The sequence below is a fragment of the Bos indicus genome, chromosome 29 (assembly GCF_029378745.1).
Source record: "Bos indicus isolate NIAB-ARS_2022 breed Sahiwal x Tharparkar chromosome 29, NIAB-ARS_B.indTharparkar_mat_pri_1.0, whole genome shotgun sequence".
In the NCBI taxonomy this organism is placed as follows: domain Eukaryota; kingdom Metazoa; phylum Chordata; class Mammalia; order Artiodactyla; family Bovidae; genus Bos; species Bos indicus.
In genome coordinates, this window is record NC_091788.1 from 39662848 (window position 1) to 39684869 (window position 22022).

General features: G+C 44.0%; 1 pseudogene; it reads right to left on the reverse strand.

Annotated features, from left to right (window-relative positions):
- Positions 1–5448: 5448 nt before the first annotated feature.
- Positions 5449–21484, reverse strand: LOC109554176 (pregnancy-associated glycoprotein 1-like; annotated as a pseudogene).
- Positions 21485–22022: the final 538 nt, after the last annotated feature.

Sequence of the window (22022 nt, forward strand, 5' to 3'; positions counted from 1 at the left end):
TTGTTTGATGGCATCACCAACTTGATGAGCATGAGTTTGAGCAAGCTCTGGGAGTTGGTGATGGACAGGGAAGCTTGGCGTGCTGCACCCCATGATATAGCAAAGAGTTGGACATGACTGAGAGACTGAACTGAACTGATGTACAGAGGACAATCAGGGAGCAAGCAGAAGTTTTTAAGAAAGAAGGAAGGAAGGAAGCTGACAATGATGGGTCAGCAAGTGGTTTCAAGCTGGAGAAACTGTAAGGAACCAATTCTATGCCAGATGGAGAGAATGGTAAGAGAAAGGCAGGGCGGCAGTGCTGGGATTTCCCAGAGGACTAGATCCCTGTTCTACTAAACTTTATCAATGCTCAATATTATTAGGTGTTTGGAAACATGAGTTTTGTTTTGGAAGTGGTAGAGCAATATTCAATGGAAGGACTGATGCTGAAGATGAAGCTCCAACATTTAGGCCATCTGATGTGAAGACCCAGCTCATTGGAAAAGACCCTGATGCTGGGAAAGATTGTGGGCAGAAGGAGAGAGATGAGAATATCAGATGGCATCACCGACTCAAAGACATGAGTTTGAGGAAACTCTGCAAAATAGTGAAAGACAGGGAAGCCTGCTTTGTTGCCAAACATGTAATCACAAAGAGTCAGACATGACTTAGCAACTGAAAAATACCAATGAGGACACAGAGTCCACTGAAGGCTCTGGTCCTGGTTGGAGTGGAGAGACTTGGGTGGAAGGGGAGGCTTCCCATCCTCTGGTGCAGGTCCTTGAATCCAAGGCAAGGAGCACGAGATTTTGAATGTGTTACCAAACTTGTTTTCTAAAAACACAAAAACTGTTTTATGCAGGAGAGAGAGTTTTGACTGAGCTTGTTCTCTAGATTTTACTGAGGGATTTGAAAGGGATTGGGGGCAGGCTGAGTCTGCAAAAACCAGGAGACCAACTGCTGGAGGGCAAGGCTTGTGGTAGACATTCTGCACTAGGTGGAAAACGAATCCAGAAAAAGTGCCCCTTCTGGTGTGTACATGCCAATGTATCACATTATTTCAGCAGATCACTTCAATGTCGTTTTGGGGCAAGCTAGAAATGGATGACGGGTGGTGTGTTTTGTCAATTCCTGTGGGTAGTTAGATGACTAAATGTCTGGTTACTTCACTGCATGGTTGAAATCATGCTTGGGAAAGAAAACTAGATCAAGTCCACACATATTTGGTCATTAAACAGCAAGCATAGGAAGATTTCTAAGGCAACTGTAGGTAATTTAAACATGAGGGGCCAAATGGGGACAGTTTCATTTAACAGGCTGAGATTGGACTGTACAGGTTGCCATAGTTGTTGCTATGACAAGAAGCCATCACAGCTACTTGTTGCTATGCTGGAGATGTGGGAAACGGAAAAGAGACCAAAAGCCTTACAACTCTCCTTGCAGTGTGATTTCAGGCTAAAAGTAGTTGACAAGGAAAGGCTGACTAGTAAGGATGAGGAAGGGAGTAATCTGAGCCAGTAATCATTAGCTCTGTGGGAGCCCAGAAAACAGAAGCATCGTCTCAGTCAGAGTTCTGTGTCATGGTTCAGAGATAGATGTCATTTGGCTTGAATCAATATTTAGCATTGGGAATGACAGCCATAACCTCTAAACAGAAGATTTCCTTCTCCCCAGGTGACAGAATAATTCATATTTGTTCCAGACTCAGGAACCCAGAAAGCCGTCTCAGGGCCACTTGTTCTCACCAGGCACACATGCAATCTAGAAGATGGAACTATCATCATGGTGCCCATTTTCTAGATAAGAAAACTGAGGTTAAGGGTCTTGATCAAAGTCACACAGCTAAGCACATGAAAAGCCAAGCACAAACCCAGGGTAACAGTCCTCAAATTGTATGTTTTTGCTCCACACCCACTGGGAGTGGTGGGTGGTGATCTGGCACCAAACTTAGGCAAAAGCAAGCAGTATTCAGGCTTAAATTGAAGTAGTGAGGAAAACCACTGGACCAGTAAGCTATGACCTAAAGCAAATCCTTTATGAATTTATAGTGGAGATGAAAAATAGATTCAAGGGATTACGTCTGGTAGCCTGAAGAACTATGGATGAAGGTTTGTAACATTGTACGGGAGGTGATCACAAAACCATTTCCAAGAAAAACAAATGTGAGAAAAAAAGAGGGTTGCCTGAGGAGGCCTTAAAACAGCTGGAGCCTATTATACAGAATGAAGTAAGCCAGAAAGAAAAACACCAATACAGTATACTAATGCATATATATGGAATTTAGAAAGATGGTAACAATAACCCTGTATACGAGACAGCAAAAGAGACACTGATGTATAGAACAGTCTTTTGGACTCTGTGGGAGAGGGAGAGGGTGGGATGATTTGGGAGAATGGCATTGAAACATATATAATATCATATATGAAAAGAGTCGCCAGTCCAGGTTCGATGCACGATACTGGATGCTTGGGGCTAATGCACTGGGACGACCCAGAGGGATGGTATGGGGAGGGAGGAGGGAGGAGGGTTCAGGATGGGGAGCACATGTATACCTGTTGTGGATTCATTTTGATATATGGCAAACCCAATACAATATTGTAAAGTTAAAAGATAAAATAAAATTTTAAAAAAAGAAAAAAATAAATAAAGCTCAACATTCAGGAGAAAAAAAAAAAAAACAGATGAGAAAATAATAGAAGTGAAAGGCAAGGGAGAAAAGGAAAGATATACCCAAAGGAATGCAGAGTTCTGGAGAATAGCAAGGAAAGATAAGAAAGTCTTCATAAGTGAACACTGCAAGAATTAGAGGAAAATAATAGAATTGTAAAAAGTATAGGTTGCTTAGGAAAATTGGAGTTACCAGAGGAACAATAAAGGACACAAAAGTCAAAGACCTAACAGAAGCAGATGAGATTAAGAAGAGGTAGCAAGAATGCACAGAAGAACTGTATGAAAACCGTCCTAATAACTGGGATAGTGATGATGCTTGGGTAAGCACTCATCACTCATGTAAAGCCAGATATACTGGAGTATGAAGTCAAGTGGCCTTAGGAAGCATCGCTACAAACAATGTTAGGAGAGGTGATGGAATTCCAGCTGAGCTGTTTAAAACAACCTAAAGAATGAGGCTGTAAAAGTGTTGCATTCAATATGTCAGCAAATTTGGAATACTCAGCAGTGGCCACAGTGCTGGAAAAGCTCAGTTTTCATTCCAATTCAAAAGAAATGCAATTCCAAAGAATGTTCAAACTATCATGCAATTGCTCTCATCTCACTTGCTAGCAAGGTAATGTTCAAAATCCTTCAATCTAAGCTTCAACAATACATGAACTAAAAACTTCCAGATGTACATACTGGTTTGAGGAACAAGAGATCAAATTGCCAACTTCCATTGGATCATAGAGAAAGGGAATCCCAGAAAATATTTCCGTATGCTTCACTGATTACGGTAAAGCCTGTCACTGTGTGGACCACAACAAACTGCGGAAAATTCTTAAGGAAATGGGAGTACCAGATCACCTTTCCTGTCTCCTGAAAAGCCTGTATGTAGCTCAAAAAGCAGCAGTTAGAATAAGAGACAGAACTGAAAGATTTAAAAGTGGGACAGTACCATGACAACATGTACATTCTGACTCTGGCTATTTAACTTCTATATAGAATACATCATTCAATATGCTGGACTGCATAATTCCCAAGATGGAATAAAGATTGCTGGGAGAAATATCAACATCCACAGATATGAAGATGACACTGCCCTAATAGCAGAAAGCAAGAAAGAACTTAAGAGCCTCTTGATGAAGAGAGGAGATGCAAAAACTGGCTTAAAACACAACATTAAAAAACTATTCACAAAAATATACTCAACATTCAGGGCATCCTGTCACACCACTTCATGGCTTATGGATGAGGGAAAAGTAAAACAGTGGTAGATCTTATTTTCTTGGGCCCCAAAAGCACTATGGACCTTGACTGCAGCCAATGGCTATGAAAAACCTGCAGAGTGTATTAAAAAGCAGAGAGTCACTTTGCTACAGAGGTCTGTAGTGTCAAAACTATGGTTTTTCCAGTAACCAGGTAAAGATGTGCAATCTGGACCATAAGAAAGGGGGAATGGCAAAAAATTGAGCTTTTGAACTGTGGTGCTTCAGAAGATTCTTGAGAGTCCCTTATACAACAAGGAGATCAAACCAGTCAATCTGAAAGGATGTCACCTTCTAACCCCTGCTGTCTTAGCTGAGGCATCTACTGAGGGCCTCAAGGTGGAAAGAACGGATGCTTCCACTGCAAAAGTGCCTAACCATGGCAGCTCCAAGCAAATAGTTTGTAGCTCCACACCTGGAGGAAGCTCAGAAAGGCTTCTGAGAAAGGTCAATGTGTACCCAGGGTCCCCTGATACATGTGTTGCATTCTCCCCAGCATTGGAGGCCAAGGAAGGGGTATTCTGGGCCCTGGAGGTGGGGGATGGCCTAGGGATCCACTGGGGCCACCACTTACCAAGTAGGACTGGAAAGGACAGAGCAGGCATATGTGGCAGAGAGCTGGTGACTGGGGTGTGGGAACAAGAGGGAACCAGCTCTGCATGAAATACCTCACCCAAAATCCCCTGGAGGAGAAGCCCAGTGATAAGATTACCTGAGATGGGATGAAGAGAGTCTATTTCATTACCCCTTACAATTCCTCTGAATGAGGAGGTGGTGGAGTAGGTGGGTCATCACAAACTCTTCCATGGCCTAGACCATCTGCCAGTCCCAATCCTTGGGGCTGCCTCTCCTCAGCTTCAGGCATGTAGTTCCAGAGGAAACTGACAATCATGTGTGCTGCTGGGTCAGGGCCAAAAACCATGTAAAGCCTATCATAAGTCCCCATGTCCCTGCCAGGATGGCTGATCTGGAGCTACATGTGATCTGAGGTGGGTCATTCAGGGAACACCCTTGAACTCTGATGTCTGCAATCTTCTTTCCTTACTAGGTGATGCCTTTGGGATTTAAAACCCTAGGACAGGTAGCTTGGACTCCCTCACTAGGTGTAGAAGCCTTAAGGAAGAAAGTTGCCAGGCTAAGACCATCAAAGAAGTGTGAAGGGAAAGAGTGAGAGAGAGAATTGATGACTCCTGATTCCTTGGGTCCAGTCACTGAAATCTTTGTATTTGCTCTGATTCTTGTGTCCTGGATTCCCAGAATCATTTCAATGAGTCTCCCTTTTCCTTGAAGCTGGCTAGAGTTGGGTTCCTCTCAATTTTGATTCAGAATGGGTTCTCGATCATCACGATCATTGTATACCTCCCAGACACAAACAGATGCACCCATTTGTTTCAGCACCATTATGAGTTAAACCCTTTATTCTTTAATGAGAATAGGGTGTGCAGACCACCAAATACAGTTCACCCGCATCCTGGGAGGAGTGCTCAAAGGGTGAGTGAACGTATGTTAGGAGCGGCCTTACTGATTCCTGAACCACTCTAAGCATTTACACTGCCCGTGCCAGGCCAGTCCTGTAATTTCCTCGATCAAAGACAGAAATACAGCCTCAGGAAGATGTCACCCAGGATCCAGGTCTCTCTAGATGTCCTTATTGTGTTCTCTTTAAAGGTTGTATAGCAGTGGCCTCTAGAATCCTGGGGGAGTCAGAGACACACACCATTGAGCATGAGCCCTTACCGGTGCCTCCCCCCAATAGCCAGAACCAGAACAATTTGTTTTATTTCCCTCTTTTGGTAAGTATCAAGGGGTTTTCTCAGCAGCAGGGGATAAGAGAGTTCAACCAAAACCAAAGAGGGCCAAGACATGAGGTTGCCATGAGGAAGGGTGTGGTGAGTGGAGGACTGGGAGTTGGGGAAACAGAGGAATGAAAAACAACAAAGGAAACCAGAAGGGAAAGAGACACGTGTACCCCAATGTTCATCACAGCACTGTTTATAATAGCCAGGACATGGAAGCAACCTAGATGTCCATCAGCAGATGAATGGATAAGAAAGCTATGGTACATATACACAATGGAGTATTACTCAGCCATTAAAAAGAATACATTTGAATCAGTTCTAATGAGGTGGATGGAACTGGAGCCTATTATACAGAGTGAAGTAAGCCAGAAGGAAAAACATCAATACAGTATACTAACGCATATATATGGAATTTAGAAAGATGGTAACAATAACCCGGTATACGAGACAGCAAAAGAGACACTGATGTATAGAACAGTCTTATGGACTCTGTGGGAGAGGGAGAGGGTGGGAAGATTTGGGAGAATGACATTGAAACATGTAAAATATCATGTAAGAAACGAGTTGCCAGTCCAGGTTTGATACATGATACCGGATGCTTGGGGCTAGTGCACTGGGATGACCCAGAGGGATGGTATGGGGAGGGAGGAGGGAGGAGGGTTCAGGATGGGGAACACATGTATACCTGTGGTGGATTCATTTTGATATTTGGCAAAACTAATACAATTATGTAAAGTTTAAAAATAAAATAAAAAGAAAAACAACAAAGTCCTACTGTAGAGTGTAAGGAACTATATTCAATATTCAGTGATAAACCACATGAAAAAGAATAAGAAAAAATATTTTTATGTGTATACCATAATTTTAATGTGTATCACATTGCAATGCAGCAAAACTTAATGCAACACTGATGATCACCCACACTTCAATATAATATTTTATTTTTTTAATTTTATTTAATTTGTAAACTTTACAATATTGTATTAGTTTTGCCAAATATTGAAATGAATCCACCACAAGTATACCTGTGTTCCCCATCCTGAACCCTCCTCCCTCCTCCCTCCCCATACCATCCCTCTGGGTCATCCCAGTGCACAAGCCCCAAGCATCCAGTATCGTGCATCAAACCTGGACTGGCGACTCATTTCATACATGATATTATAAATGTTTCAATGCCATTCTCCCTCATCTCCCCACCCTCTCCCTCTCCCACAGAGTCCATAAGACTGATCTATACATCAGTGTCTCTTTTGCTGTCTCGTACACAGGGTTATTGTTACCATCTTTCTAAATTCCATTTGTATGCGTTAGTATACTGTATTGGTGTTCTTCTTTCTGGCTTACTTCACTCTGTATAATAGGTTCCAGTTTCATCCATCTCATTAGAACTGATTCAAATGTATTCTTTTTAATGGCTGAGTAATACTCCATTGTGTATATGTACCACAGCTTTCTTATCCATTCATCTGCTGATGGGCATCTAGGTTGCTTCCATGTCCTGGCTATTATAAACAGTGCTGCGATGAACATTGGGGTACACGTGTCTCTTTCCTTTCTGGTTTCCTCAGTGTGTATGCCCAGCAGTGAGATTGCAAGAACAAGTGTGTCCATAGTTCTCCTCACTCCCTGTTTCCTTCCTTCTGACTCCTGCTCCTTGTTTTCTCTGTAGAGAATGCTGGTTTTCCTCCTGTATCCCCACAATCCATACTTTATTTTTAAATTTTATTTTGTATTGGAGTATAGCTAATTAACAATATTCTGAGTTTCAGGTGGACAGTAAAGGAACTTAACCATATGTATCCATGTATCCTGGTCCCAAAGATACCCCTTCCATCCAGGCTGTCATATAAATGAGCAGAGTTCCCTGTGCTACACAGCAAATTGCTGTTGGTTATCCATCTTAAATAGAGCAGTGCGAACAACACGTTCTTGAAGGCTTAACTCACAAACTCTGTGAAACCTCCTTTGGCCTATACTCACCCTCCTTGGCCACTCCAGGCTTGGTTGGGTAACATAATCTGGTTCCCCATCCCCACTGGTCAGTCCCTAGCCCTCATCACCCCTCGTAAGTCCCCAGTGCCCCAGTGCAGATCACCTTGAGATGCCATTTGCATGGAATACAGTGCAGTTCTGCCTAGAACCAAGCAACCCTCCATATGGCTCAATGAGCTTGTGGTTTTGGAATTCCTCAAATTCCCTCTCTTCCTCAAAGCCTTCTTTGAGCCCATCAGCCTGCTCTGAACTCTCTCAGGGAGCTGACATGAAGCCTCCACCCTGGACCGGGGCAGAGGAGTCACTGTGCACCCTTTATTCACCTTAGTATCCAACCTCCCCACAGAGGGGACATGTACCCCAACTCACAAAGGAGGCACCTGGCCAGAGCAAGGGGAAGATGCAGCTGAGTACTAAGCTGACCATGTAATTTATCATCCAAACCAGAAAAAAACTTGAGAAGGGAAGGCAGACTGTTAACTAATGCCGGGACATCACACTGGGAATGCCCCCAACCATTCTCCTTGTAAGATGGCCTATTTCAGGGACCGCTAGAGCTGACTTCCATGTTCATTCAGCTAAAGCTTCAGATTGAATTGAAGCTCTTTGAGGACTGAGGACCTTAGTGTTCCCCTCTCCTTGTGACTCCCACCATGCCAGCATGGTGTGGCGTCTCCATATTTATTTCAGGAAGATCAGTGTCCCAGACGGCACTTTAATCTCAAATGGTTGGTTTTCTGGCAGTCATTGACCCAGCCACAGGTCTCATCAGCATCTGCAATGGTGTGAGATGGCCAGTATAGGGCACCCTCCTCCCAACAGCAGCCCATGGGTTGCTGCAAGCCCCAGTTTGAGAACCACCCCTCAGTGTTGTCTCCTCACCTTGAGGATGTAGGCTCGTGCTGGCACCGGGTAGTTGATGCCATTGATGGTGAAGATAATAGAGGGCAGGATATTACCGCAGAACATGAAATGTAGTGCTGTTAGAGAGAGAGGGAGAGAGGTTCATCCTGGAGATCCATGTTGTGTGTGGAGACTGGGAGTGACCCTGGGGCATGACCCTTCACCTTCGAACCCCGTGACGTGGCACTAATGAGCTTCTGTATGTTATTGACCAGTCTTCTTGGGCCTTTGATCAGTGCTGTTCCGGTGTCCACAAAGGCCTCACAGCCTCCAGAACAAGCAATAACCTTTCTTTTCATGGAGATGCTGAGAAATAGTGGAAGAAAGAGGGCATCAAGGTCACTCTGAGTCTCACCAGAGCTGACCCCTTCCTGACTGTCTCCTAAACAGCCCTTTTTCTCTTGCCTTCTTTTTCTTTGCTCTGGACACAGCACCTTTCTTGACATCCTTGAATGCAGTACTTGAATACATCAGGATCTTTTGCACCTTGACAGAGGCTGGTCTTCCTTCCTAGAAGACTCCACTCCACTTTGACTAGCAAATTTCTTCTCATCTTCCAGATTCCACCTTAATTATATGGTTATCGGGAAGTCTTTTCCCCCGTGTATATCAGTCTCCTGTCTTGGTCACTCTCTGTAAACCCTTCCTCATGTCTGCTGCTGCTGCTGCTGCTAACTCACTTCAGTCGTGCCTGACTCTGTGCAACCCCATAGACAGCAGTCCACCAGGCTCTGCCATCCCTGGGATTTTTCGGGCAAGAGTACTGGAGTGGGTTGCCATTGCCTTCTCCTCATGTCTAGCATGTATCAAAGTCACAATTCACTATGTGGGTGAGTCACTTCATGTACATCTGCCTTCCTAGATGTGAGGGCAAGTTTTATTCTTATTGTCTCCCTGGCACAAGTGCCTGGCACACAGTGAGTGGATGCCCAATGCTTGTCTGTTCAATGACTGAATGAAGACTGAGAAAACAATAAGAAACTTCCAGAGAGCTGTATCTGGTGGGGAACAAATAACGGATAGCACACAGAGTGAAGAAGGAGATTCACAGGGGCAGCAGATCTCATAGTAGGGGGAGAAAGGGGCTCCTCTGGGAGAGGGTGTCTCCCAGAACTGCTCCTAGAACCAGCTCAGACCCTGAGACCCTGACCAGGAAATATATAACTAGCCCACAGAAACTCCAAAGGACAGGTCAGCTTTTGTCTGACAGTCTCACACAGAAACCTATCAATTGTGCCTCTTGTCCTCAGGTCACTCCTGGATCCCACCTTCCTGATTCTCTTATAGACCCCCCCACTGTGTGCCCAGGTATGTGGGGTGTCTTTTTTATTAGTTGCTTTCACGTCTTAAGACTGCAGCCAACCTCTCTCCACTGCTGGGTAGCTGCTCCCTAAGGAGACCAGTTTTCCCCATTTGCTCAGAACTTTCCCTGTTCTTAAACAGACGTTTATCTGTACTGAGAACTTCCTATGTCTTTGGTATCCCTGGATTGTTGGTCATCTTATCATAACTCTGTCCAGGCTGCTGAAATTCTCCCTGATCGTCTGTTCACCACACTGTAGAGTCCTCTAACCATGCTCCCCATCTCAAAGGGCAGTGGATGCTGCTCTCTCCCAGCTGCACAGACCTCTCTGTACCCTTTTAGGACCCTGATCAGAGCCATGCTCAGAAGGCCTGGGGATTCTGAACCCATGGATTGTTTGTGTATCTGTGTGCTTGTGTGTTTGTTTGTATGTGTCTCTGAGTGTGGTTGTGTGTCTCTGACTACCTATGCATGTTTATATGTGCCTCTGTGTATGTTTATATGTCTGCTTGTGTGTTTCCATGTGTCTGTGTGTCTGTCTGTGTCATTGTGGGTGGTGTATATGTCTGTGTGACTGTGTGTCTGAGAATGCATTTGTGTGTGTCTGCCTGTGTCCATGTACAGTAGTGGGGGGATCATTTGGACTGACCCTCAGAGGGAGAGGCTTACCGGTCCATGTGTACACTCCAGTCGCCTACTTGAATCAATGGTACCAGTTGAGCTCTGCCTTGTAGTAGTGGTGGTCCACCCAACCAAACATCACCACATTGCCCTCCCGCTTGTCTCTGTAGAGAGAAGAGAGGGGGGACCCTTGGACGACAGTAAAAACAGCACTGTCTGAGAGCTGTGCTTGTCCACCCATCAAGGCCCTAATAAGGTCCCCACGTACAGATGCAGAAATAGCGTCTAGGAGCGATTGAGATCTGGACTGAGGTCTGTTACTGGCTAGTGAGTGGTACAGAGGAGGTTAGAAGCTGAATCACTTGGCTAGGATCCACCCACTAATGTCTTCTGAAGATGCTCTGGGCCTCCAGGCACCTGAATGCTCAGACACACTCGGAGGACAGGGTGCTGAAGTGTTTTGCTTTCCCCTTATCCACCTTGTCATTTTTCAGGAAAATCAAGGCCTGGGAGTTCTAAGGGTGTGGGTTCAGGTCACCAAGAGTTGGCTCCACTGGCCTGTGACCTCTACTGTCCAAAGGGCCCCACACTCAGAAGGGACCCCCAACTCTGCTCTCCCTGTCTTGAAATGCATAATATTTCTTGAACAAGAGTTCCAGAGTTTTGTGTCCCACACTCTCGTTTTTCACTGGAACTTACAAATTGGGTAGCTGGTCCTGGGCTCCCAGTGAAATGCTAATGAGGAAGGAAAGATATCCACCATCCTTCTCCTTAGTTCTTTATCAAATACACAAGCAAATCCTAATGCCTTTTATTCAACATGCTTCCTGTTGCCTTCCATTAGCCTTCCTCCTCACACACCCATGGAGAACAATTTACTGATCTTGAGCCCAGGAGCAGGGTGTGTTCCAATAAAATGTTATTTATAAAAGCCAGTGGTGAACCCAGATAGGGCCCTGGGCCGTAGTTATCCTGGGTTAGATTCTCTCTCAGGATACTTCTTTATCAAGTGTTCTATAATATTCGTGCAACTGAAAGCATCTTACAGCTAATTTGGATAAAGTGATTGTCCATCTCAGACTTACTTGCTCAAGTAGAAGGCAAAAACAGGCTCAGAAATGGCACCTTCATTCTTCAGGTTGTCAAAGATGGGGATGGCTCCAGAGAAGGACATGTTTGGGTAGTTCAAGCCCAAGATGCCATCAAAAGGTATACCCTCAAACCCAGATTCTGCCAGGCTTATACAGAACGGCTGGTCAGTACTTACAAGGTCCCCAATCTGTGGGAGAGAAGAGTGTTCCCGCTTACAGATACATGAAGTGGGCTAGAACTGGGCTGGGGTGCATTGCCACTAGAACCTCAGAGAAGAATTGAGGCTTGGCTCTGTCTTCAGTGGCCCACAGATGGTTAGACCAAGCTGGGAGGGGAATTTGGGTTCCACTTGAGAGAGGCTGTGAATTTTAAAACATCTGCGCCTCTGAAAAACACCACCTGAGTGAGTCAAATTGGCCTCGTGGCTTCTGTACAGGTGTGGCAACCAAGTCAGGCCAGGACCCATTGGCGCTACCTTATGGGCAAACTGAGTAGAGAAAAACATAGCCTTCTCTTTGGCATCACTGTGACCTGATGACAAGAATGGACTGCATTCTCTGTAATGTACTGTGGATTCTGCATCTGTCCAGGAAGACAAAAGCTGAAAACACAATCTTGCTGGCAGGGTTCTATGAAAATTACTGCCTGGGGAATTCACCTTTGGGGATATGTGTATTTTTCTGTGAGTGTGTATGAGAGAGAAAAAGAGAGGGGGAACTACTCAAGTATTTTGGGGGGGGCAGGCCATAGGTTAATTAGACTCTCAAGGGTCCTCTAGAGTGAGAACTCATTTATCAGGCCCCTTGACTTCTCAGGCCTCCAGTTTCCCACTCTGGATACCTGAAGCCCTTGACTACCCCCTGGGTCCCCAGATCAGTTTTATCCTGTCCCCAAACACCCCACAGCAACTTCAGTCCTGAAAAGCCAGCCTAACTCCACCTTTTACCACATGTGTGCACTCAGTAAGGCCCTTGCTGTCTGCACCTCAGTTTCTTCATATGTCTCATGAGCTAATCAAAGTAACTGCTGTGTGGAGCTGTTGCAGGACTAAACTGAAAGCGCCTGGAACACTCTGTGAATATGTAAGTGGGTGCTTTTTTCCCCCTCTTCTCACTCCAAGCAAAATGACCCTTGAACTGCTCATGGGCAGTGGAGCTGCAAGTCCACACCTCAAGCCACTCTCTGGGTTAGCTAATCTGTTTGCTCATGTGTCACCACGGGCACTGTCTCCCCAGATGCAGGATCCTGTGGGTAAGATGGCCAATATCTATGGGAGTTAGGCTAAGAAGGGTCCTGCATCTCTTTTGCAAGCAGGGATCACTCCCTAGCCAGTCCTGACTCAGCATTTGTTACCCGAACTGTGTCATAAACAAGAAGTCCTTTCATCCTTCCAGTATGGTACTTGATGTTGAAGACCTTTTGGGTATGCTGGAAGGTGGAAGACCAAAGATGTATGAACATAACCTTTGTAGCTGCAGACACAAGAGATGAGTGTCAGTCATCAGGTGCCAAGGGTGGAAACAGGGCAACAGGGCAAGTGAAGGATGGTTCTGGTAGGGGGTGTCTGTACTCACCACAGGCTAGACTTAGGCAAAAGATGGAGGGCACCCACAAGTCAGATGAGCCTATGTCAAAGACAACATGGAATTCCTGAAGGGGTTCCAATGGTGATGTTACCCACGTAGAGCATCTACAGTGAAAAGGAGGGAGTAGGTTAGTACAGAAGTGGCTACCCTCTATTCCCACACTGATGCCTCCCTCTGGGTGTCACATATCTCTTGAGATCACTTTCTAACCACCGTGCAGCTCACAGACTTTGGTCACAGAGATGTCTGCATTTGATATATTTTTCCTGTGTTATGTTGTATGCAGTATATTGATTCTATGACCAGGCATTGAAGTGGTACCTCCTGCATTGGAAGCGCAGAGGCATAATCACTGGGTCTCCAGGACCACTAGACACCCAGGGAAGTCCTGGTGACTTCATTTGAGAAGGTCTGTAGTCTCTTCAATCCCAGCCTCAGCGCCCCCTTCTCCAGGAGGTCCTTCTGGATCAACCCCAGCCACTCCCTCTATCAGACCACATCCAATCAACTCCACACAGGTGACCCTTTCACTCGACATCTTTATACCCTTTGCCTATCTCTCAGGCTGGCATGGGCATTCTTGAAGACAATTAAGCCCTTTGTCTAATCTAAAAACAGTAACCACAGTGTTAGATTCTTATGGCCTTACATGGAATATGGGCTCAGTAACTTACTGCTGTGGTTCTTGCATCTGTGGAAACTGAATTCCTTTGCCAGGGGAGTCACAGTTGCTTTGCAGTTGGTTCTACCTTTTAATCATTGATGGCTCACTCTTCATCTGTAACTGAGTGGTTCACATAACTTGTAAGGAACAATCGCCCTCAAACTAATGACACATCTTTGACACAGAAATGGATGTTTACCTGCCACCTGATAATTGCCGGGCTCAGTCACCAAGACTGAGTTGAGGATGAGAGTGCCTTCTCCTCTGGGTGGGGTCCCAGTTTTCCAGTGTCTCTGCCTCCTGCATGAACCCCAACCCCAGCATCCCACCAGGCACCTCCAGATGCGCCTCAGTGCTAAGCTAGAGTACCAGGGGGCGCTGTGGAGCACCATCCTCCCAAAATACTCACATTCATGATGTTTCTCAGTGGGTGAACAGTTAGATTTGAGCCACAAGAAGAAATCTGGAACAGCCGGTAAGCATGTACCTTCACAAAATTGTTCAGCGTGTTTTTTCCACTGCGGGTTTTTCTTATGGTCTTCACTCGCCTTAGAGGTATTCTTTCACAGAGCATTTGACAAAGAAAACAAAGAAGATGCTAGAATTAGCTGTCAGTGTTAAGGTATAACTGTCATTTTAATGGCCCTGTGTATTTTCTAATCATTTTTATGAGGCACATTATTATCAGAATTTAATTCATATGCCATGGCAAAGACATCCCTTTGAATACAGGTTCTGTTCTGCAACCTTGGGTAAGCCATATGACCATGTGGTGTCTCAGTATCCCCTTCAGTAAAATGGTGGAATGTAACAATATAAACCCTCCAAATAGAATATCTTGGGGATAACTGAAGTGATGGATATAAGGTACCCGATAAATAGGAAGTCTCAACATGACAGCCATTAGCATTGTTGTTGCCATCCCACACTATCCTTCTCATAGAACCTCAGGGAAGGAGGTAGAAGGGGGACTCTTATCCTCTTTTACAAGGGAGCAATTTGAAATGCAAGAGGTTTCTGAGTTGGCTGTGGTCACACTGCTTGTCAGATATAAAACAGTGTATCTTTCTCCAAGTTGAAAGGCTTAGTTTCATTTCCCTTTCATTTCCCTTTCACATCTATACATGGCCACTGGAAAAACCATAACCTTGACTACATGGATGTTTGTTGACATAGTAACGTCTCTGCTTTTCAATATGCTTTCTAGGTTGGTTACAACTTTCCTTCCAAGGTGTAAGTGTGCTTTAATTTCATGGCTGCAATCAACATCTGCAGTGATATTTGAGCCCAGAAAAATGAAGTCAACCACTGTCTCCACTGTTTTCCCATCTATTGGCCATAAAGTGATGGGATTGGATGCCATGATCTTAGTTTTCTAAATGTTGAGCTTTAAGCCAACTTTTTCACTCTCCTCTTTCACCTTTATCAAAAGGTTCTTTAGTTCTTCTTCACTTTCTGACATAAGGATGGTGTCATCTGCATATTTGAGGCTATTGAAATTTCTCCCGGCAATCTTGATTCCAGCCTGTGCTTCCTAAAGCACAGTGTTTTCATGATGTTCTCTGCATATAAGTTAAATAAGCAGGGTGACAATATACAGCCATGACATACTCCTTTCCTATTTGGAACCAGTCTGTTGTTCCATGTCCAGTTCTAACTGTTGATTCCTGATCTGTATATAGGTTTCTCAAGAGGGATGTCCGTTGGTCTGGTATTCCCATCTCCTTTAGAATTTTCCTCATTTTATTGTGATCTACACAGTCAAAGGCTTTGGCATGGTCAGTAAAGCAGAAGAAGGTGATTTTCTGGAATTCTCTTGCTGTTTTGATAATCCATCGGATGTAGTCAATATGATCTCTGGTTCCTCTGACTTTTCTAAAACCAGCTTGATCATCTGGAAGTTCATGGTTCATGTACTGCTGAAGCCTGGCTTGGAGAATTTTAAGCATTACTTTACTAGCGTGTGAGATGAGTGCAATTGTGCTATAGTTTGAGCATTCTTTGGCACTGCCTTTCTTTGGGATTGCAATGAAAACTGACTTTTCCAATCCTGTGGCCACTGCTTAGTTTTCCAAATTTGCTGGCATAGTGAGTACAGGACTTTCACAGCATCATCTTTCAGGATTTGAAATAGCTCAACTGGAATTCCATCACCTCCACTAGCTTTGTTCATAGTGATGCTTCCTACGGCCCATTTGACTTCACATTCCAGGATGTCTGGGTCTAGGTGGGTGATCACACCATCATGATTATCTGGGTCATGAAGATCTTTTTTGTACAGTACTTCTGTGTATTCTTGCCACCTCTTCTTAATATCTTCTGCTTCTGTTAGGTCCATACCACTTTTGCCCTTTATTGAGCTCATCTTTGCATGGAATATTCCCTTGGTATCTCTAATTTTCCTGAAGAGATCTCTAGTCTTTCCCATTCTATTGTTTTCATCTATTTCTTTGCATTGATCACTGAGGAAGGCTTTCTTATCTGTCCTTGCTATTCGTTGGAACTCTGCATTCAAATGGGTATATCTTTGCTTTTCTCCTTTGCTTTTTGCTTCCCTTCTTTTCACAGCTATCTGTAAGGCCTCCTCAGACAGCTGTTTTGCTTTTTTGCATTTCTTTTTCTGAGGATGGTCTTGATTCCTGTCTCCTGTACAATGTCATGAACCTCTATCCATAGTTCATCAGGCACTCTGTCTATTAGATCTAGTCCCTTAAATCTATTTCTCACTTCCTCTGTATAGTCATAAGGGATTTGATTTAGGTCATACCTGAATGGTCTAGTGCTTTTCTCCACTTTCTTCACTTTCAGTCTGAATTTGGCAATAAGATGTTCATGTTCTGAGCCACCCTCAGCTCCCAGTCTTGTTTTTGCTGACTGTATAGAGCTTCTCCATCTTTGGCTGCAAAGAATATAATCAATCTTATTTTGGTGTTGACCATCTGGTGATGTCCATGTGTAGAGTCTTCTATTGTGTTGTTGGAAGAGGGTGTTTGCTATGACCAGTGCATTCTCTTGGCAGAACTCTATTAGCCTTTTTTTTATATATATATAAACAGATAAGAACAGATTTATTTTAAGACCATATAAACATCCTAAACAGTTTCGCAAAGTCCAATAAAATTGCATATAAACAAATCAAACACAATTTCACTCAATAGCTCTATTAGCCTTTGCCCTGCTTCATTCTGTACTCCAAGGCCAAATTTGCGTGTTACTCCTGGTTTTTCTTGACTCATACTTTTGCATTCAAGTCCCCTAAAATGGAAATGACATCTTTTTAGAGTGTTAGTTCTGGAAGGTCTTTAAGGTCTTCATAGAACTGTTCAACTTTTTAGAGTGTTAGTTCTGGAAGGTCTTTAAGGTCTTCATAGAACTGTTCAACTTCAGCTTCTTCAGCATTACTGATCTGGGCATAGACTTGGATTACAGTGGTATTGAATGGATTGCCTTGGAAATGAAGAGGTATCACACTGTCATTTTTGAGATTGCATCCAAGTACTGCATTTCAGAATCTTTTGCTGACTATGATGTCTACTCAATTTCTTCTAAGGGATTCCTGCCCACAGTAGTAGATATAATGGTCATCTGAGTTAAATTCACTGATTCCAGTCCATCTTAGTTCTTGAATTCCTCGAATGTCTATGTTCACTCTTGTCATCTCCTGTTTGACTACTTCTAATTTGCCTTGATTCATGGACCTTACAATCCAGGTTCCTATGCAATATTGCTCTCTACAGTATCTTATTTTGCTTCAATCACCAGTCCCACCCTCAACTGGGTGTTGTCTTTGCTTTGGCTGCATCCCTTCATTCTTTCTGGAGTTATTTCTCCACTGATCTCCAGTAGCATATTGGGCACCTACCGACCTGGGGAGTTCATCTTTCAGTGTCCTATCTTTTTGCCTTATACTGTTCATGGATTCTCAAGGCAAGAATACTGAAGTGATTTGCCATTCCCATCTCCACTGGACCACATACTGTCAGACTTCTCCACCATGACCCGTCCATCTTGGGTGGCCCCACAGGGCATGGCTTAGTTTCATTGAGTTAGACAAGGCTATGATCCGTGTGACAGATTGGCTGGTTGTCTGTGATTGTGGTTTCAGTCTGTCTGCCCTCTGATTCCCTCTTTCACTCTCATTGCCTACCCTCTTATTTGGCTTTCTCTTACCTTGGACGTGGGGTATCTCTTCATGGCTGCTCCTGCAAAGTGCAGCCGCTGCTGCATACCTTGGAAGTAAGGTAGCTCCTCTCAGCTGCTGCCCCTGATTTGGACGTGGAGTAGTTCCTCTTTGCCATGCATCTGCACCGCCATCGCAGCTGAGGCGAGCAATAATTCAACAACTTATTGTTCCTCATATTGTTTCTGTTATTGTGACTTAGTCATATGTAGGTTAACAAGTAAAAGCAAGACAATAATTTAAACTAATGTTTTGAACTAAGACTTTCAGTGGCTAGAAAAAACAATTCACACATAACATAAAAAAGTTTAATTCAAACTGTGCTGTCTTAAATCTTGAACTGAAAGCATAAGTTTGTACCAACTAATTATATTCCTTTTTATTTTAATTTTTAAGGAAAATGTGTCCTTCCTACTCTGACCAATGTAAAGCCTACAAGCAATGACAACTTGATAACAGTGACTATTCTGAGGTCTAACATCTAGTTTCTAAATACATTTCCCATCAGACAATGCATGGTTTCTTAAAGAGATGGCTGATTTCAGGACTGGATAAAGAAATGCACAGAATAATCTTGGGAATCTTGAAGGACCAGAAAGCTGAGGGACTTCAAAGACCAATGGGGACTGGACAGAAAGTTAAGGAATCCAAATGAAAAGGCCAAACACCTACCAGTTTTTGGGCAGAATGATGTTTCTGCTTCTCAACACACTGTTTAGGTTTGTCATAGTTTTCCTGCCAAGAAACAATCACCTGATTTCATGGCTGCAGGCACCCTCCACAGTGGTTTTAGAGGCTAAGATGAAGAAATCTGTCACTGCTTCCACCTTTTCTCCTTCTATTTGCCATGAAAGATGGGGCTGGATGCCATGATCTTAGTTTTTTAATATTTCATTTTAAGCTGTCCGAATGTGTTTAAATGTTAATAGGCAACATCTAATTTGTCAGTGTGATGGATTCCTAGGTCACCAACTCACCATTCTGAGCACTGAGAAAGGAAAATAATCATCAATATTTACGCTATTTTTGTTTCTGTTAAACTTAGGTTATGTAACTGCAAACAGTTCCAGGAAAACAAGCTAGACTGCCCCTTCTGGGGGTGATGAGAGAGTGATGGAGAGCACCTATAATACAGATGGAACCTCTCTCACTGGCCTGCAGCTAATCTCCTGCTGTGGAGGTCTGGTTCCTAATAGACCCAGGACTGGTACTGGTCCTGACCCACCATGCTGGTATTGTGGACTCCTGCTCTAAACCCAATAGTGGGACATTCTGTAAGACAAACCACCCTGCTTCTGCCCAGTTTCTGAACAAATAAATGGCATTAAACGTGGGAGAGAAACAGTTATTTCATCTTAAAAGAGAACAACCAAGTGCATCATATGAGTACATTCTTTCAATAAACTGTGAAAAGACACCTCCTTTTTTAGAACCAGGGAAATTTGCACATGGACTGGACACAAAATATTCATTTTATTGGAAAAAAAAGAGCATTTTTTTCATATCCTATCATTCTACCAAAAATACTCATTATACACATTTTGTGAAATGTTCATCTTTTTCCAAAATACTTCAGGAAAAATAAATAAGGGGTAAAAGACAGAATGAAATGATGGTCTCTCTTGAATTAAAAGAGATACCTGCTACATGATTCATAGCTGCTATGGATGAATTGTGTCCATCCTTGACTCCCAGTGTGATGGTATTAAGAAGCAGGGTATTTGGGAGGTACCCAGGTTGACATGGGGTTTTGATGGTGGTCCCTCATGATGGGATTATCCTCTCCCTCTTTTTCTCTCTTATTCTCCCTCTTCTTCCTTCCCTTCAACCACCACATGTGAGAACATAGCAAGAAGAGAAAGACTGATGCAACTCAAGAATGTCTTCACCAGTAATTCAATTGGCCATCACTTCATGTTGCAAAGTCTCCAGTCTATGACAACCTGTGAGACTAAGAGGTTAGTTTTGTAGTTATTTATGCCAAATATGAAATATAGGGTTCATGACACTCTTCTTTCTTATATTTGTTATGTTTGAAATTGTTTTGCAGTAAGAAGTTTATAAAGAGTCCATTTTGCAGTTTCTGTCTTAGCAATACACATAGGAGCCCAAGATAACAGATTCAGGCAGGTCCCCAATGAATGAGTGGTTGGAGGACTACATGGTCCTTACCCCAACTCATCTCTTGTCATCTGGAAATTGTTCCCCACACCTGATACCCTTAACGTCCCCCACCATCTGCATCTCCATTACCCTGCAAAGCTGAGTCATCTAGTTGCAGATGTTGATGATTCAGGGCAGGGTCTGTAAATAGACGGAACGCAGATATTTTTAGAAAGAATGAACTGGGCAGACCCGTCTTGGTTTTCCATTCTTTAGTGCAATCTGCAGGTGAGGGATTGGGCCTGGGTAAGGAAGGAGCCACAAGTGGGACTGCATAGATATCTACAAGTAAACGGAGTAGGAATTCAGAACCCAGTAACCAGGAGGTGGGCAGCTTGTACAGGACCCAGGAGGGAAAGAAGAAGCACTGGGGAAAGAATAGTGCCTACTTGAGGGCCAGACCTTATTGAGTCTTTTGTTTAAACTTGAAGGTCACATCCTTCCTGCTGGAATTCCTGCTCCAGAGGTGGAGGGGAGAGAGCTGTACTCACTCCTAATGACTCACGAGGAGAGGGCCTCCCCCAGAGGCCCTTTGATTCCACTCTAACTGTGAGTATCATCCCAAGCCAGAGAGCAAAGGGCAGGTCATCCAAAAAATGACCTACTTTAAATAATATTTAAAATATTACAAAATCTGTTTAAGAGTCCTGGCATATCTAGTTCCCATAGTTTTTTAGGACAGATGATTCATTAGCCTAACTTGGGTTTCTTCTGAGGAATCTACAAGCTTCCCCACTGGTAGCTTCTGACTTATAAATACCTGATCTCATCCCACAGAACCCAAATGATCGTATATTCCAATGAGCAAGGCTTCTAAGGTCCTCAGTGTCACAGCAGCTGTGTGCCAAGTGGTCTACCACTCCCAGTCCTGAGCCCAGGACCCATGAACATCACCAGACAGTTACAGCCCCCTGCCCACCAGAGGCAACCTCAGCATCCTCAGCAACACCCACCCCTGAGCCACTTGTCCACTAATTGGCACTGAGCTTCAGTCTGGAATAAGTGCTCTGTAGCAAGTCCAGCCTCCCTCATCCAAGAGATGGGAAACTGAACTCTGGGGTGTATGACTCACCTTAAGGCTGCAGGTAAGTTAGTGAAGACTTGGGACCCAGGAACTCTGGTTCCCAGGCTAGGAGACTTCCAGGAAGGGAAAGATGAAGACAGCTCAATTGCATCCACCGCTGGGTAGCTCTCAGATGTCTGCAAGCACCAGAGTGGAAGTTTCTTTCCCATTGCCCCTCAAGTCTGGTTCTGATTTTATTAGCAGACTTACCTCCATGTAGAAGCAGGAAAGCAATATTCAGGGCTGTTTCTTCTTGGTTCCAGGAACAGTGGGAGAGCGCCAGCTGTAGTGACCCTAGGAGGTAGTCGTGAAGGTGGTGACTGACTCACTATCAATTCCGAATCCAAAGAGCTTCCACTCCTCCTTCACACAAGACAGACCCTTGGCTGACTGGGTAACATGAACCTGCATTCAGAGCAAGAAGCATTCTCTTCTTAGCCTTCTGGAAAGGATAAGTGCCTTATGTTTCCTCTGGGAACCCCTGCCTGAGCGAGGTTGGGGTCTGAGACTAGCCTGAATGCAGGGGATGTGTTCCCTATTTTACACTCCAAATAGACCTTGGAGATTCAATGGCCTTGAGAGAATTGCAATCACCCTTATATTTTATAGGGACTTTGCTTTATGAATCTGGTTGGAGAAAAAGGACAGAAACACAGGACAAGGCTATACATCTCTGGGTCCCAGCTGACTGTGAGTTGAGTTCCAGCCACCAGCCTTCACAGTCAGGTGCTTATGTAATTCACAAGCCATATTT